The following is an 18,647-nucleotide window of genomic DNA, read 5'->3' as shown; positions in this document are numbered from 1 at the left end:
CTTGGCATTTCCAAAACACTTCATTCCATTTCATTCCATTTCATTCCATTTCATTTCATTTCATTTCATTTCATTTAATGGCATTTCCACACCTCTTCATTTAAATACATTTCATTTCGTTTCATTTCATTTCATTTCATTTCATTCCATGGCTTTTCCACACATTTTCATTTAATTTAATTTAATTTAATTTAATTTAATTTCATTTCATTTCATTTCATTTCATTTCATTTCATGGCATTTTTACACCACTTCATTTCATTTCATTTCATTTCATTTCATTTCATTTCATTTCATTTCATGGCATTTTCACACCTCTTCATTTCAATTCATTTCATTTCATTTCATGGCATTTCCACACCTCTTCATTTAAATACATTTCATTTCATTTCATTTCATTGCATTTCATTTCATGGCATTTCATGGCATTTCATGGCATTTCATTTCATTTCATGGCATTTCCACACCTCTTCATTTCATTTCATTTCATTTCATTTCATTTCATTTCATTTCATTTCATTTCATTTCATTTCATGGCATTTATACACCTCTTCATTTCATTTAGTTCAATTTCAGTCTATTACATTTCATTTCATTTCATTACATTTCATTTCATTTCATTTGATTTCATTTCATGACTTTTCCACACCTCCTCATTTAAATACATTTCATTTCATTTCATTTCATTTCATTTCATTTCATTTCATTTCATTTCATGGCATTTCCGCACCTCTTCATTTAAATACATTTCATTTCATTTCATTGCATTGCATTCCATGGCTTTTCCACACCTTTTAATTTAATTTAATTTAATTTAATTTAATTTAATTTCATTTCATTTAATTTTATTTCATTTCATTTCATTGCATTGCATTTCATTTCATTTCATTTCATTTCATTTCATTTCATGGCATTTCATTTCATTTCATTTCATTTCATTTCATTTCTTTTCATTTCATTTCATTTCATTTCATTTCATTTCATTTCATTTCATTTCATGGCATTTCCACACCTCTTCATTTCATTTCATTTCATTTCATTTCATTTCATTTCATTTCATTTCATTTCATTTCAATTTCATTTCATTTCATGGCATTTTCACACCTCTTCATTTCAATTCATTTCATTTCATTTCATGGCATTTCCACACCTCTTCATTTAAATACATTTCATTTCATTTCATTTCATTTCATTTCATTTCATTTCATGGCATTTTCACACCTCTTCATTTCAATTCATTTCATTTCATTTCATGGCATTTCCACACCTCTTCATTTAAATACATTTCATTTCATTTCATTTCATTTCATTTCATTTCATTTCATTTCATTTCATTTCATGGCATTTCCACACCTCTTAATTTCATTTCATTTCATTTCATTTCATTTCATTTCATTTCATTGCATTTCATTGCATTTCATAGCAATTCATTTCATTTCATTTCTTGGCATTTCCAAACCTCTTTATTTCATTTCTTTTCTTGCCATTTCCAAACCACTTCATTTCATTTCATTTCATTTCATTTCATTTCATTTCATTTCATTTCATTTCATGGCATTTCCACACCTCTTCATTTCATTTCATTTCATTTCATTTCATTTCATTTCATTTCATTTCATTTCATTTCATTTCATGGCATTTCATTGCATTTCATTTCATTTCATTTCTTGGCATTTCCAAAACACTTCATTCCATTTCATTCCATTTCATTTCATTTCATTTCATTTCATTTCATTTCATTTCATTTAATGGCATTTCCACACCTCTTCATTTAAATACATTTCATTTCATTTCATTTCATTTCATTTCATTTCATTCCATGGCTTTTCCACACATTTTCATTTAATTTAATTTAATTTAATTTCATTTCATTTCATTTCATTTCATTTCATTTCATGGCATTTCCACACCTCTTCATTTCATTTCATTTCATTTCATTTCATTTCATTTCATTTCATTTCATTTCATTTCATGGCATTTTCACACCTCTTCATTTCAATTCATTTCATTTCATTTCATGGCATTTCCACACCTCTTCATTTAAATACATTTCATTTCATTTCATTTCATTGCATTTCATTTCATGGCATTTCATGGCATTTCATTTCATTTCATTTCATTTCATGGCATTTATACACCTCTTCATTTCATTTAGTTCAATTTCAGTCTATTACATTTCATTTCATTTCATTACATTTCATTTCATTTCATTTGATTTCATTTCATGACTTTTCCACACCTCCTCATTTAAATACATTTCATTTCATTTCATTTCATTTCATTTCATTTCATGGCATTTCCGCACCTCTTCATTTAAATACATTTCATTTCATTTCATTTCATTTCATTCCATGGCTTTTCCACACCTTTTCATTTAATTTAATTTAATTTAATTTAATTTCATTTCATTTCATTTCATTTCATTTCATTTCATTTCATTTCATTGCATTTCATTTCATTTCATTTCATTTCATTTCATGGCATTTCATTGCATTTCATTTCATTTCATTTCATTTCATGGCATTTCCACACCTCTTCATTTCATTTCATTTCATTTCATTTCATTTCATTTCATTTCATTTCATTTCATTTCATTTCATGGCATTTCCACACCTCTTTATTTCTTTTCATTTCATTTCATTTCATTTAATTTCAATTCATGGCATTTCATTTCATTTCATTTGTTGGCATTTCCAAACCTCTTCATTTCATTTCATTTCATTTCATGGCATTTCATTTCATTCCATGGCTTTTCCACACCTTTTCATTTAATTTAATTTAATTTAATTTCATTTCATTTCATTTCATTTCATTTCATTGCATTTCATTTTACTGGATTTCATTTCATTTCATGGCATTTCATTTCATTTCATTTGTTGGCATTTCCAAACCTTTTCATTTCATTTTATTTTATTTCATTTCATTTCATTACATTTCATTTCATTTCATTTCATTTCATTTCATTTCATTTCATGGCATTTCCACACCTCTTCATTTCATTTCATTTCATTTCATGGCATTTCATTTCATTTCATTTCATTTCATTGCATTGCATTTCATTGCATTTGATTGCATTTCATTTCATTTCATTTCTTGGAATTTCCAAACCTCTTCATTCCATTTCACTTTATTTCATTTCATTTCATGGCATTTCCACACCTCTTTATTTCATTTCATTTCATGGCATTTCATTTCATTTCATTTCATTTCATTTCATTTCATTTCATTTCATTGCATTGCATTTCATTGCATTTCATTTCATTTCATTTCCTGGCATTTCCAAACCTCTTCATTCCATTTCATTTCATTTCATTTCATTTCATTTCATGTCATTTCCACACCTCTTTATTTCATTTCATTTCATTTCATTTCATGGCATTTCCACACCTCTTCATTTCATTTCATTTCATTTCATTTCATTTCATTTCATTTCATTTCATTTCATTTCATTTCATTTCATTGCATTGCATTGCATTGCATTTCGTTGCATTTCATTGCATTGCATTTCATTTCATTTCTTGGCATTTCCAAACCTCTTTATTTCATTTCATTTCTTGCCATTTCCAAACCTCTACTTTTCATTTCATTTCATTTCATTTCATTTCATTTCATTTCATTTCATTTCATTTCATTTCATGGCATTTCCACACCTCTTCATTTCATTTCATTACATTTCATTTCATTTCATTTCATTTCATTTCATTTCATTTCATTTCATTTCATTGCATTTCATTGCATTGCATTGCATTTCATTGCATTTCATTGCATTTCATTTCATTTCATTTCTTTGCGTTTCCAAACCTCTTCATTCCATTTCATTTCATTTCATTTCATTTCATTTCATTTCATTTCATTTCATTTCATTTCATGGCATTTCCACACCTCTTTATTTCATTTCATTTCAATTCATTTCATGGCATTTCCACACCTCTTCATTTAAATACATTTCATTTCATTTCATTTCATTTCATTTCATTTCATTCCATGGCTTTTCCACACCTTTTCATTTAATTTCTTTTCATTTGATTTCATTTCATTTCATTTCATTTCATTTCATTTCATTCCATTGCATTTCATTTCACTGGATTTCATTTCATTTCATGGAATTTCGTTTCATTTCATTTGTTGGCATTTCCAAACCTTTTCATTTCATTTTATTTTATTTCATTTCATTTCATTTCATGTCATTTAATGGCATTTCCACACCTCTTCATTTAAATACATTTCATTTCATTTCATTTCATTTCGTTTCATTCCATGGCTTTTCCACACATTTTCATTTAATTTAATTTAATTTAATTTAATTTCATTTCATTTCATTTCATTTCATTTCATTTCATGGCATTTCCACACCTCTTCATTTCATTTCATTTCATTTCATTTCATTTCATTTCATTTCATTTCATGGCATTTATACACCTCTTCATTTCATTTAGTTCAATTTCAGTCTATTACATTTCATTTCATTTCATTACATTTCATTTCATTTCATTTGATTTCATTTCATGACTTTTCCACACCTCCTCATTTAAATACATTTCATTTCATTTCATTTCATTTCATTTCATGGCATTTCATTGCATTTCATTTCATTTCATTTCATTTCATTTCATGGCATTTCCACACCTCTTCATTTCATTTCATTTCATTTCATTTCATTTCATTTCATTTCATTTCATGGCATTTCCACACCTCTTTATTTCTTTTCATTTCATTTCATTTCATTTCATTTCATTTCATTTCAATACATGGCATTTCATTTCATTTCATTTGTTGGCATTTCCTTACCTCTTCATTTCATTTCATTTCATTTCATTTCATGGCATTTCATTTCATTTCATTTGTTGGCATTTCCAAACCTTTTCATTTCATTTTATTTTATTTCATTTCATTTCATTACATTTCATTTCATTTCATTTCATTTCATTTCATTTCATTTCATTTCATTTCATTTCATTGCATTTCATTTCATTTCATTTCATTTCCTGGCATTTCCAAACCTCTTCATTCCATTTCATTTCATTTCATTTCATTTCATTTCATTTCATGGCATTTCCACACCACTTCATTTAAATACATTGCATTTCATTTCATTTCATTTCATTTCATTTCATTTCATTCCATGGCTTTTTCACACCGTTTCATTTAATTTCATTTCCTTTGATTTAATTTCATTTCATTTCATTTCTTTTCATTTCATTTCAATGCATTTCATTTCACTGGATTTCATTTCATTTCATGGAATTTTATTTCATTTCATTTTTTTGCATTTCCAAACCTTTTCATTTCATTTCATTTCATTTCATTTCATTTCATTTCATTTCATTTCATTTCATGGCATTTCCACACCTCTTCATTTCATTTCATTTCATTTCATTTCATTTCATTTCATTTCATTTCATTTCATTTCATTGCATTGCACTGCATTGCACTGCATTTCATTGCATTTCATTGCATTGCATTTCATTTCATTTCTTGGCATTTCCAAACCTCTTCATTCCATTTCATTTCTTGCCATTTCCAAACCTCTTCTTTTCATTTCATTTCATTGCATTTCATTGCATTTCATTTCATTTCATTTGTTGGCATTTCCAAACCTTTTCATTTCATTTTATTTTATTTCATTTCATTTCATTACATTTCATTTCATTTCATTTCATTTCATTTCATTTCATTTCATTTCATTTCATGGCATTTCCACACCTATTCATTTCATTTCATTGCATTTCATTGCATTTCATTTCATTTCATTTCATGGCATTTCCACACCTCTTCATTTAAAAACATTTCATTTCATTTCATTTCATTTCATTTCATTTCATTCCATGGCTTTTCCACACCTTTTCATTTAATTTCATTTCATTTGATTTCATTTCATTTCATTTCATTTCATTTCATTTCATTTCATTTCATTGCATTTCATTTCACTGGATTTCATTTCATTTCATGGAATTTCGTTTCATTTCATTTGTTGGCATTTCCAAACCTTTTCATTTCATTTTATTTCATTTCATTTCATTTCATTTCATTTCATTTCATTTCATTTCATGGCATTTCCACACCTCTTCATTTCATTTCATTTCATTTCATTTCATTTCATTTCATTTCATTTCATTTATTTTCATTGCATTGCATTGCATTGAATTTCATTGCATTTCATTTCATTTCATTTCATTTCATTTCATGGCATTTCCACACCTCTTCATTTCATTTCATTTCATTTCATTTCATTTCATTTCATTTCATTTCATTTCATTTCATTTCATTTCATGGCATTTCCACACCTCTTTATTTCTTTTCTTTTCTTTTCATTTCATTTCATTTCATTTCATTTCATTTCAATACATGGCATTTCATTTCATTTCATTTGTTGGCATTTCCAAACCTCTTCATTTCATTTCATTTCATTTCATGGCATTTCATTTCATTCCATGGCTTTTCCACACCTTTTCATTTAATTTCATTTCCTTTGATTTAATTTAATTTCATTTCATTTCTTTTCATTTCATTGCATTTCATTTCACTGGATTTCATTTCATTTCATGGCATTTCATTTCATTTCATTTGTTGGCATTTCCAAACCTTTTCATTTCATTTTATTTTATGTCATTTCATTTCATTTCATTTCATTTCATTTCATTTCATTTCATTTCATGGCATTTCCACACCTCTTCATTTCATTTCATTTCATTTAATGGCATTTCATTTCATTTCATTTCATTTCATTGCATTGCATTTCATTGCATTTCATTGCATTTCATTGCATTTCATTTCATTTCATTTCTTGGCATTTCCAAACCTCTTCATTCCATTTCATTTCATTTGCATTGCATTTCATTGCATTTCATAGCAATTCATTTCATTTCATTTCTTGGCATTTCCAAACCTCTTTATTTCATTTCATTTCTTGCCATTTCCAAACCTCTTCATTTCATTTCATTTCATTTCAATTCATTTCATTTCATTTCATGGCATTTCCACACCTCTTCATTTCATTTCATTTCATTTCATTTCATTTCATTTCATTTCATTTCATTTCATTGCATTGCATTTCATTTCATTTCATTTCATTTCATGGCATTTCATTGCATTTCATTTCATTTCATTTCATTTCATGGCATTTCCACACCTCTTCATTTCATTTCATTTCATTTCATTTCATTTCATTTCATTTCATTTCATTTCATTGCATTGCATTGCATTTCATTGCATTTCATTGCATTTCATTTCATTTCATTTGTTGGCATTTCCAAACCTTTTCATTTCATTTTATTTTATTTCATTTCATTTCATTACATTTCATTTCATTTCATTTCATTTCATTTCATTTCATTTCATTTCATGGCATTTCCACACCTATTCATTTCATTTCATTTCATTGCATTTCATTGCATTTCATTGCATTGCATTGCATTTCATTGCATTTCATTTCATTTCATTTCTTGGCATTTCCAAACCTCTTCATTCCATTTCATTTCATTTCATTTCATTTCATTTCATGGCATTTCCACACCTCTTTATTTCATTGCATTTCAATTCATTTCATGGCATTTCCACACCTCTTCATTTAAATACATTTCATTTCATTTCATTTCATTTCATTTCATTCCATGGCTTTTCCACACCTTTTCATTTAATTTCATTTCATTTGATTTCATTTCATTTCATTTCATTTCATTTCATTTCATTGCATTTCATTTCACTGGATTTCATTTCGTTTCATGGAATTTCGTTTCATTTCATTTGTTGGCATTTCCAAACCTTTTCATTTCATTTTATTTTATTTCATTTCATTTCATTTCATTTCATTTAATGGCATTTCCACACCTCTTCATTTAAATACATTTCATTTCATTTCATTTCATTTCATTTCATTTCATTCCATGGCTTTTCCACACATTTTCATTTAATTTCATTTAATTTAATTTAATTTAATTTAATTTAATTTAATTTCATTTCATTTCATTTCATTTCATGGCATTTCCACACCTCTTCATTTCATTTCATTTCATTTCATTTCATTTCATTTCATTTCATTTCATTTCTTGGCATTTCCAAACCTGTTCATTTCATTTCATTGCATTTCATTGCATTGCATTTCATTGCATTTCATTGCATTGCATTTCATTTCATTTCTTGGCATTTCCAAACCTCTTTATTTCATTTCATTTCTTGCCATTTCCAAACCTCTACTTTTCATTTCATTTCATTTCATTTCATTTCATTTCATTTCATTTCATGGCATTTCCACACCTCTTCATTTCATTTCATTACATTTCATTTCATTTCATTTCATTTCATTTCATTTCATTTCATTTCATGGCATTTCATTGCATTTCATTTCATTTCATTTCATTTCATGGCATTTCCACACCTCTTCATTTCATTTCATTTCATTTCATTTCATTTCATTTCATTTCATTTCATGGCATTTCCACACCACTTTATTTCTTTTCATTTCATTTCATTTCATTTCATTTCAATTCATGGCATTTCATTTCATTTCATTTGTTGGCATTTCCAAACCTCTTCATTTCATTTCATTTCATTTCATGGCATTTCATTTCATTCCATGGCTTTTCCACACCTTTTAATTTAATTTAATTTAATTTAATTTAATTTAATTTAATTTAATTTCATTTCATTTCATTTCATTTCATTGCATTTCATTTCACTGGATTTCATTTCATTTCATGGCATTTCATTTCATTTCATTTGTTGGCATTTCCAAACCTTTTCATTTCATTTTATTTTATTTCATTTCATTTCATTACATTTCATTTCATTTCATTTCATTTCATTTCATTTCATTTCATGGCATTTCCACACCTCTTCATTTCATTTCATTTCATTTCATTTCATGGCATTTCATTTCATTTCATTTCATTTCATTGCATTGCATTTCATTGCATTTCATTGCATTTCATTTCATTTCATTTCTTGGAATTTAAAACCTCTTCATTCCATTTCACTTCATTTCATTTCATTTCATGGCATTTCCACACCTCTTTATTTCATTTCATTTCATGGCATTTCATTTCATTTCATTTGTTGGCATTTCCAAACCTTTTCATTTCATTTTATTTTATTTCATTTCATTTCATTACATTTCATTTCATTTCATTTCATTTCATTTCATTTCATTTCATTTCATTGCATTGCATTTCATTGCATTTCATTTCATTTCATTTCATTTCATTTCATTTCCTGGCATTTCCAAACCTCTTCATTCCATTTCATTTCATTTCATTTCATTTCATGGCATTTCCACACCTCTTTATTTCATTTCATTTCATTTCATTTCATGGCATTTCCACACCTCTTCATTTCATTTCATTTCATTTCATTTCATTTCATTTCATTTCATTTCATTTCATTTCATTGCATTGCATTGCATTGCATTTCATTGCATTTCATTGCATTGCATTTCATTTCATTTCTTGGCATTTCCAAACCTCTTTATTTCATTTCATTTCTTGCCATTTCCAAACCTCTTCTTTTCATTTCATTTCATTTCATTTCATTTCATTTCATTTCATTTCATTTCATTTCATTTCATGGCATTTCCACACCTCTTCATTTCATTTCATTTCATTTCATTTCATTTCATTTCATTTCATTTCATTTCATTTCATTGCATTGCATTGCATTTCATTGCATTTCATTGCATTTCATTTCATTTCATTTGTTGGCATTTCCAAACCTTTTCATTTCATTTTATTTTATTTCATTTCATTTCATTACATTTCATTTCATTTCATTTCATTTCATTTCATTTCATTTCATGGCATTTCCACACCTATTCATTTCATTTCATTGCATTGCATTTCATTGCATTTCATTGCATTGCATTGCATTTCATTGCATTTCATTTCATTTCATTTCTTTGCGTTTCCAAACCTCTTCATTCCATTTCATTTCATTTCATTTCATTTCATTTCATTTCATGGCATTTCCACACCTCTTTATTTCATTTCATTTCAATTCATTTCATGGCATTTCCACACCTCTTCATTTAAATACATTTCATTTCATTTCATTTCATTTCATTTCATTCCATGGCTTTTCCACACCTTTTCATTTAATTTCATTTCATTTCATTTGATTTCATTTCATTTCATTTCATTTCATTTCATTGCATTTCATTTCACTGGATTTCATTTCGTTTCATGGAATTTCGTTTCATTTCATTTGTTGGCATTTCCAAACCTTTTCATTTCATTTTATTTTATTTCATTTCATTTCATTTCATTTCATTTAATGGCATTTCCACACCTCTTCATTTAAATACATTTCATTTCATTTCATTTCATTTCATTTCATTTCATTTCATTCCATGGCTTTTCCACACATTTTCATTTAATATCATTTAATTTAATTTAATTTAATTTAATTTAATTTCATTTCATTTCATTTCATTTCATTTCATTTCATGGCATTTCCACACCTCTTCATTTCATTTCATTTCATTTCATTTCATTTCATTTCATTTCATTTCATTTCATTTCATTTCATTTCTTGGCATTTCCAAACCTGTTCATTTCATTTCATTGCATTTCATTGCATTGCATTTCATTGCATTTCATTGCATTGCATTTCATTTCATTTCTTGGCATTTCCAAACCTCTTTATTTCATTTCATTTCTTGCCATTTCCAAACCTCTACTTTTCATTTCATTTCATTTCATTTCATTTCATTTCATTTCATTTCATTTCATTTCATGGCATTTCCACACCTCTTCATTTCATTTCATTACATTTCATTTCATTTCATTTCATTTCATTTCATTTCATTTCATTTCATTGCATTTCATTGCATTGCATTGCATTTCATTGCATTTCATTGCATTTCATTTCATTTCATTTCTTTGCGTTTCCAAACCTCTTCATTCCATTTCATTACATTTCATTTCATTTCATTTCATTTCATTTCATTTCATTTCATTTCATGGCATTTCCACACCTCTTTATTTCATTTCATTTCAATTCATTTCATGGCATTTCCACACCTCTTCATTTAAATACATTTCATTTCATTTCATTTCATTTCATTCCATGGCTTTTCCACACCTTTTCATTTAATTTCTTTTCATTTGATTTCATTTCATTTCATTTCATTTCATTCCATTGCATTTCATTTCACTGGATTTCATTTCATTTCATGGAATTTCGTTTCATTTCATTTGTTGGCATTTCCAAACCTTTTCATTTCATTTTATTTTATTTCATTTCATTTCATTTCATGTCATTTAATGGCATTTCCACACCTCTTCATTTAAATACATTTCATTTCATTTCATTTCATTTCATTTCATTCCATGGCTTTTCCACACATTTTCATTTAATTTAATTTAATTTAATTTAATTTAATTTAATTTCATTTCATTTCATTTCATTTCATTTCATGGCATTTCCACACCTCTTCATTTCATTTCATTTCATTTCATTTCATTTCATTTCATTTCATTTCATTTCATTTCATGGCATTTATACACCTCTTCATTTCATTTAGTTCAATTTCAGTCTATTACATTTCATTTCATTTCATTACATTTCATTTCATTTCATTTGATTTCATTTCATGACTTTTCCACACCTCCTCATTTAAATACATTTCATTTCATTTCATTTCATTTCATTTCATGGCATTTCCGCACCTCTTCATTTAAATACATTTCATTTCATTTCATTTCATTTCATTCCGTGGCTTTTCCACACCTTTTCATTTAATTTAATTTAATTTAATTTAATTTAATTTCATTTCATTTCATTTCATTTCATTTCATTTCATTGCATTGCATTTCATTTCATTTCATTTCATTTCATTTCATGGCATTTCATTGCATTTCATTTCATTTCATTTCATTTCATTTCATGGCATTTCCACACCTCTTCATTTCATTTCATTTCATTTCATTTCATTTCATTTCATTTCATTTCATTTCATGGCATTTCCACACCTCTTTATTTCTTTTCATTTCATTTCATTTCATTTCAATACATGGCATTTCATTTCATTTCATTTGTTGGCATTTCCAAACCTCTTCATTTCATTTCATTTCATTTCATTTCATGGCATTTCATTTCATTTCATTTGTTGGCATTTCCAAACCTTTTCATTTCATTTTATTTTATTTCATTTCATTTCATTACATTTCATTTCATTTCATTTCATTTCATTTCATTTCATTTCATTGCATTTCATTTCATTTCATTTCATTTCCTGGCATTTCCAAACCTCTTCATTCCATTTCATTTCATTTCATTTCATTTCATTTCATTTCATGGCATTTCCACACCACTTCATTTAAATACATTGCATTTCATTTCATTTCATTTCATTTCATTTCATTTCATTTCATGGCATTTATACACCTCTTCATTTCATTTAGTTCAATTTCAGTCTATTACATTTCATTTCATTTCATTACATTTCATTTCATTTCATTTGATTTCATATCATGACTTTTCCACACCTCCTCATTTAAATACATTTCATTTCATTTCATTTCATTTCATTTCATTTCATTTCATTTCATTTCATTTCATGGCATTTCCGCACCTCTTCATTTAAATACATTTCATTTCATTTCATTTCATTTCATTCCATGGCTTTTCCACACCTTTTCATTTAATTTAATTTAATTTAATTTAATTTAATTTAATTTAATTTAATTTCATTTCATTTAATTTCATTTCATTTCATTGCATTGCATTGCATTTCATTTCATTTCATTTCATTTCATTTCATGGCATTTCATTGCATTTCATTTCATTTCATTTCATTTCATTTCATTTCATGGCATTTCCACACCTCTTCATTTCATTTCATTTCATTTCATTTCATTTCATTTCATTTCATTTCATTTCATGGCATTTCCACACCTCTTTATTTCTTTTCATTTCATTTCATTTCATTTCATTTCATTTCATTTCAATACATGGCATTTCATTTCATTTCATTTGTTGGCATTTCCAAACCTCTTCATTTCATTTCATTTCATTTCATGGCATTTCATTTCATTCCATGGCTTTTCCACACCTTTTCATTTAATTTAATTTAATTTAATTTAATTTAATTTAATTTAATTTAATTTAATTTAATTTAATTTAATTTCATTTCATTTCATTGCATTTCATTTCACTGGATTTCATTTCATTTCATGGCATTTCATTTCATTTCATTTGTTGGCATTTCCAAACCTTTTCATTTCATTTTATTTTATTTCATTTCATTTCATTACATTTCATTTCATTTCATTTCATTTCATGGCATTTCATTTCATTTCATTTGTTGGCATTTCCAAACCTTTTCATTTCATTTTATTTTATTTCATTTCATTTCATTACATTTCATTTCATTTCATTTCATTTCATTTCATTTCATTGCATTGCATTTCATTGCATTTCATTTCATTTCATTACATTTCATTTCATTTCCTGGCATTTCCAAACCTCTTCATTCCATTTCATTTCATTTCATTTCATTTCATTTCATTTCATGGCATTTCCACACCACTTCATTTAAATACATTGCATTTCATTTCATTTCATTTCATTTCATTTCATTTCATTCCATGGCTTTTTTACACCTTTTCATTTAATTTCATTTCCTTTGATTTAATTTAATTTCATTTCATTTCTTTTCATTTCATTTCAATGCATTTCATTTCACTGGATTTCATTTCATTTCATGGAATTTTATTTCATTTCATTTTTTTGCATTTCCAAACCCTTTCATTTCATTTTATTTCATTTCATTTCATTTCATTTCATTTCATTTCATTTCATTTCATTTCATTTCATTTCATTTCATGGCATTTCCACACCTCTTCATTTCATTTCATTTCATTTCATTTCATTTCATTTCATTTCATTTCATTGCATTGCATTGCACTGCATTGCACTGCATTTCATTGCATTTCATTGCATTGCATTTCATTTCATTTCTTGGCATTTCCAAACCTCTTCATTCCATTTCATTTCTTGCCATTTCCAAACCTCTTCTTTTCATTTCATTTCATTTCATTTCATTTCATTTCATTTCATTTCATTTCATGGCATTTCCACACCTCTTCATTTCATTTCATTTCATTTCATTTCATTTCATTTCATTTCATTTCATTGCATTGCATTTCATTGCATTGCATTGCATTTCATTGCATTTCATTGCATTTCATTGCATTTCATTTCATTTCATTTGTTGGCATTTCCAAACCTTTTCATTTCATTTTATTTTATTTCATTTCATTTCATTACATTTCATTTCATTTCATTTCATTTCATTTCATTTCATTTCATGGCATTTCCACACCTCTTCATTTCATTTCATTTCATTTCATTTCATTTCATTTCATTTTATTTATTTTCATTGCATTGCATTGCATTGCATTTCATTGCATTTCATTTCATTTCATTTCATTTCATTTCATGGCATTTCCACACCTCTTCATTTCATTTCATTTCATTTCATTTCATTTCATTTCATTTCATTTCATTTCATTTCATTTCATGGCATTTCCACACCTCTTTATTTCTTTTCATTTCATTTCATTTCATTTCATTTCATTTCAATACATGGCATTTCATTTCATTTCAATACATGGCATTTCCAAACCTCTTCATTTCATTTCATTTCATTTCATTTCATTTCATTTCATTTCATTTCATTTCATTTCATTTCATTGCATTGCATTTCATTGCATTTCATTGCATTTCATTTCATTTCATTTGTTGGCATTTCCAAACTTTTCATTTCATTTTATTTTATTTCATTTCATTTCATTACATTTCATTTCATTTCATTTCATTTCATTTCATTTCATTTCATGGCATTTCCACACCTCTTCATTTAAAAACATTTCATTTCATTTCGTTTCATTTCATTTCATTTCATTTCATTTCATTTCATTGCATTTCATTTCACTGGATTTCATTTCATTTCATGGAATTTCGTTTCATTTCATTTGTTGGCATTTCCAAACCTTTTCATTTCATTTTATTTTATTTCATTTCATTTCATTTCATTTCATTTCATTTCATTTCATTTCATTTCATTTCATTTCATGGCATTTCCACACCTCTTCATTTCATTTCATTTCATTTCATTTCATTTCATTTCATTTCATTTCATTTCATTTCATTTCATTTTATTTCATTTATTTTCATTGCATTGCATTGCATTGCATTTCATTGCATTTCATTTCATTTCATTTCATTTCATTTCTTGGCATTTCCAAACCTCTTCATTCCATTTCATTTCATTTGCATTGCATTTCATTGCATTTCATAGCAATTCATTTCATTTCATTTCTTGGCATTTCCAAACCTCTTTATTTCATTTCATTTCTTGCCATTTCCAAACCTCTTCATTTCATTTCATTTCATTTCAATTCATTTCATTTCATTTCATGGCATTTTCACACCTCTTCATTTCATTTCATTTCATTTCATTTCATTTCATTTCATTTCATTTCATTTCATTTCATTTCATGGCATTTCATTGCATTTCATTTCATTTCATTTCATGGCATTTCCACACCTCTTCATTTCATTTCATTTCATTTCATTTCATTTCATTTCATTTCATATCATTTCATTTCATTTCATTTCATTTCATGGCATTTCCACACCTATTCATTTCATTTCATTTCATTTCTATACATTTCATTTCATTTCATTTCATTTCATTTCATTTCATTGCATTGCATTTCATTGCATTTCATTTCATTTCATTTCATTTCATTTCATTTCTTGGCATTTCCAAACCTCTTCATTCCATTTCATTTCATTTCAATTCATTTCATTTTATTTCATTTCATGGCATTTCCACACCATTTCATTTCAATTCATTTCATTTCATTTCATTTCATGGCATTTCATTTCATTTCATTTCTTGGCATTTCCAAACCTCTTCATTTCATTTCATTTCATTTCATTTCATTTCATTTCATTTCATTTCATTTCTTTGCATTTCATTGCATTTCATAGCAATGCATTTCATTTCATTTCTTGGCATTTCCAAACCTCTTTATTTCATTTCATTTCTTGCCATTTCCAAACCGCTTCATTTCATTTCATTTCATTTCATTTCATTTCATTTCATTTCATTTCATGGCATTTCCACACCTCTTCATTTCATTTCATTTACTTCCTTTCATTTCATTTCATTTCATGGCATTTCATTGCATTTCAGTTCATTTCATTTCTTGACATTTCCAAAACACTTCATTCCATTTCATTCCATTTCATTTCATTTCATTTCATTTCATGGCATTTCCACACCTCTTCATTTAAATACATTGCATTTCATTTCATTTCATTTCATTTCATTCCATGGCTTTTCCACACCTTTTCATTTAATTTCATTTAATTAAATTTCATTTCATTTCATTTCATTTCATTTCATTTCATTTCATTTCATTCCATGGCTTTTCCACACCTTTTCATTTAATTTCATTTAATTAAATTTCATTTCATTTCATTTCATTTCATTTCATTTCATTTCATTTCATGGCATTTCCACACCTCTTCATTTCATTTCATTTCATTTCATTTCATTTCATTTCATTTCATTTCATTTCATTTCATGGCATTTCCACACCTCTTCATTTCATTTCATTTCATTTCATTTCATTTCATTTCATTTCATGGCATTTCATTGCATTTCATTTCATTTCATTTCTTGGCATTTCCAAAACACTTCATTCCATTTCATTCCATTTCATTTCATTTCATTTCATTTCATTTCATGGCATTTCCAGACCTCTTCATTTAAATACATTTCATTTCATTTCATTTCATTTCATTTCATTTCATTCCATGGCTTTTCCACACCTTTTCATTTAATTAAATTAAATTTAATTTAATTTAATTTAATTTAATTTCATTTCATTTCATTTCATTTCATGGCATTTCCACACCTCTTCATTTCATTTCATTTCATTTCATTTCATTTCATTTCATTTCATTTCATTTCATGGCATTTTCACACCTCTTCATTTCAATTCATTTCATTTCATTTAATGGCATTTCCACACCTCTTCATTTAAATACATTTCATTTCATTTCATTTCATTGCATTTCATTTCATGGCATTTCATGGCATTTCATTTCATTTCATGGCATTTCCACACCTCTTCATTTCATTTCATTTCATTTCATTTCATTTCATTTCATGGCATTTATACACCTCTTCATTTCATTTAGTTCAATTTCCATCAATTACATTTCGTTTCATTTCATTTCATTTCATTTCAATTCATTTCAATTGATTTCATTTCATGACTTTTCCACACCTCTTCATTTAAATACATTTCATTTCATTTCATTTCATTTCATTTCATGGCATTTCCACACCTCTTCATTTAAATACATTTCATTTCATTTCATGGCATTCCATGGCTTTTATACACCTTTTCATTTAATTTCATTTAATTTAATTTAATTTAATTTAATTTAATTTCATTTATTTCATTTCATTTCATTTCATTTCATGGCATTTCCACACCTGTTCATTTCATTTCATTTCATTTCACTTCATTTCATTTCATTTCATGGCATTTCCACACCTCTTCATTTCATTTCATTTCATTTCATTTCATTTCATTTCATTTCATTTCATTTCATTTCATTTCATTTCATGGCATTTCCACACCTCTTCATTTAAATACATTTCATTTCATTTCATTTCATTTCATTTCATTTCATTTCATTCCATGGCTTTTCCACACCTTTTCATTTAATTTAATTTAATTTAATTTAATTTCATTTCATTTCATTTCATTTCATTTCATTTCATTTCATTTCATGGCATTTCCACACCTCTTCATTTCATTTCATTTCATTTCATTTCATTTCATTTCATTTCATTTCATTTCATTTCATGGCATTTTCACACCTCTTCATTTCAATTCATTTCATTTCATTTCATGGCATTTCCACACCTCTTCATTTAAATACATTTCATTTCATTGCATTTCATTTCATGGCATTTCATGGCATTTCATGGCATTTCATTTCATTTCATGGCATTTCCACACCTCTTCATTTCATTTAGTTCAATTTCAGTCTATTACATTTCATTTCATTTCATTACATTTCATTTCATTTCAATTGATTTCATTTCATGACTTTTCCACACCTCTTCATTTAAATACATTTCATTTCATTTCATTTCATTTCATTTCATTTCATTTCATTTCATTTCATTTCATTTCATTGCATTTCCACACCTCTTTATTTCTTTTCATTTCATTTCATTTCATTTCATTTCATTTCATTTCATTTCAATACATGGCATTTCATTTCATTTCATTTGTTGGCATTTCCAAACCTCTTCATTTCATTTCATTTCATTTCATGGCATTTCATTTCATTCCATGGCTTTTCCACACCTTTTCATTTAATTTAATTTAATTTAATTTAATTTCATTTCATTTCATTTCATTTCATTTCATTTCATTGCATTTCATTTCACTGGATTTCATTTCATTTCATGGCATTTCATTACATTTCATTTGTTGGCATTTCCAAACCTTTTAATTTCATTTTATTTTATTTCATTTCATTTCAAAACATTTCATTTCATTTCATTTCATTTCATTTTTTGGCATTTCCAAACCTCATCATTCCATTTCACTTCATTT

This window comes from Cyrtonyx montezumae, unplaced genomic scaffold (genome assembly GCF_038088225.1).
Source record: "Cyrtonyx montezumae isolate F1298 unplaced genomic scaffold, pur_monq_1.0 scaffold_27, whole genome shotgun sequence".
Classification (NCBI taxonomy): Eukaryota; Metazoa; Chordata; class Aves; order Galliformes; family Odontophoridae; genus Cyrtonyx; species Cyrtonyx montezumae.
The sequence above is the reverse complement of the archived record's forward strand: the minus strand, read 5'-3'. Positions refer to the sequence as shown.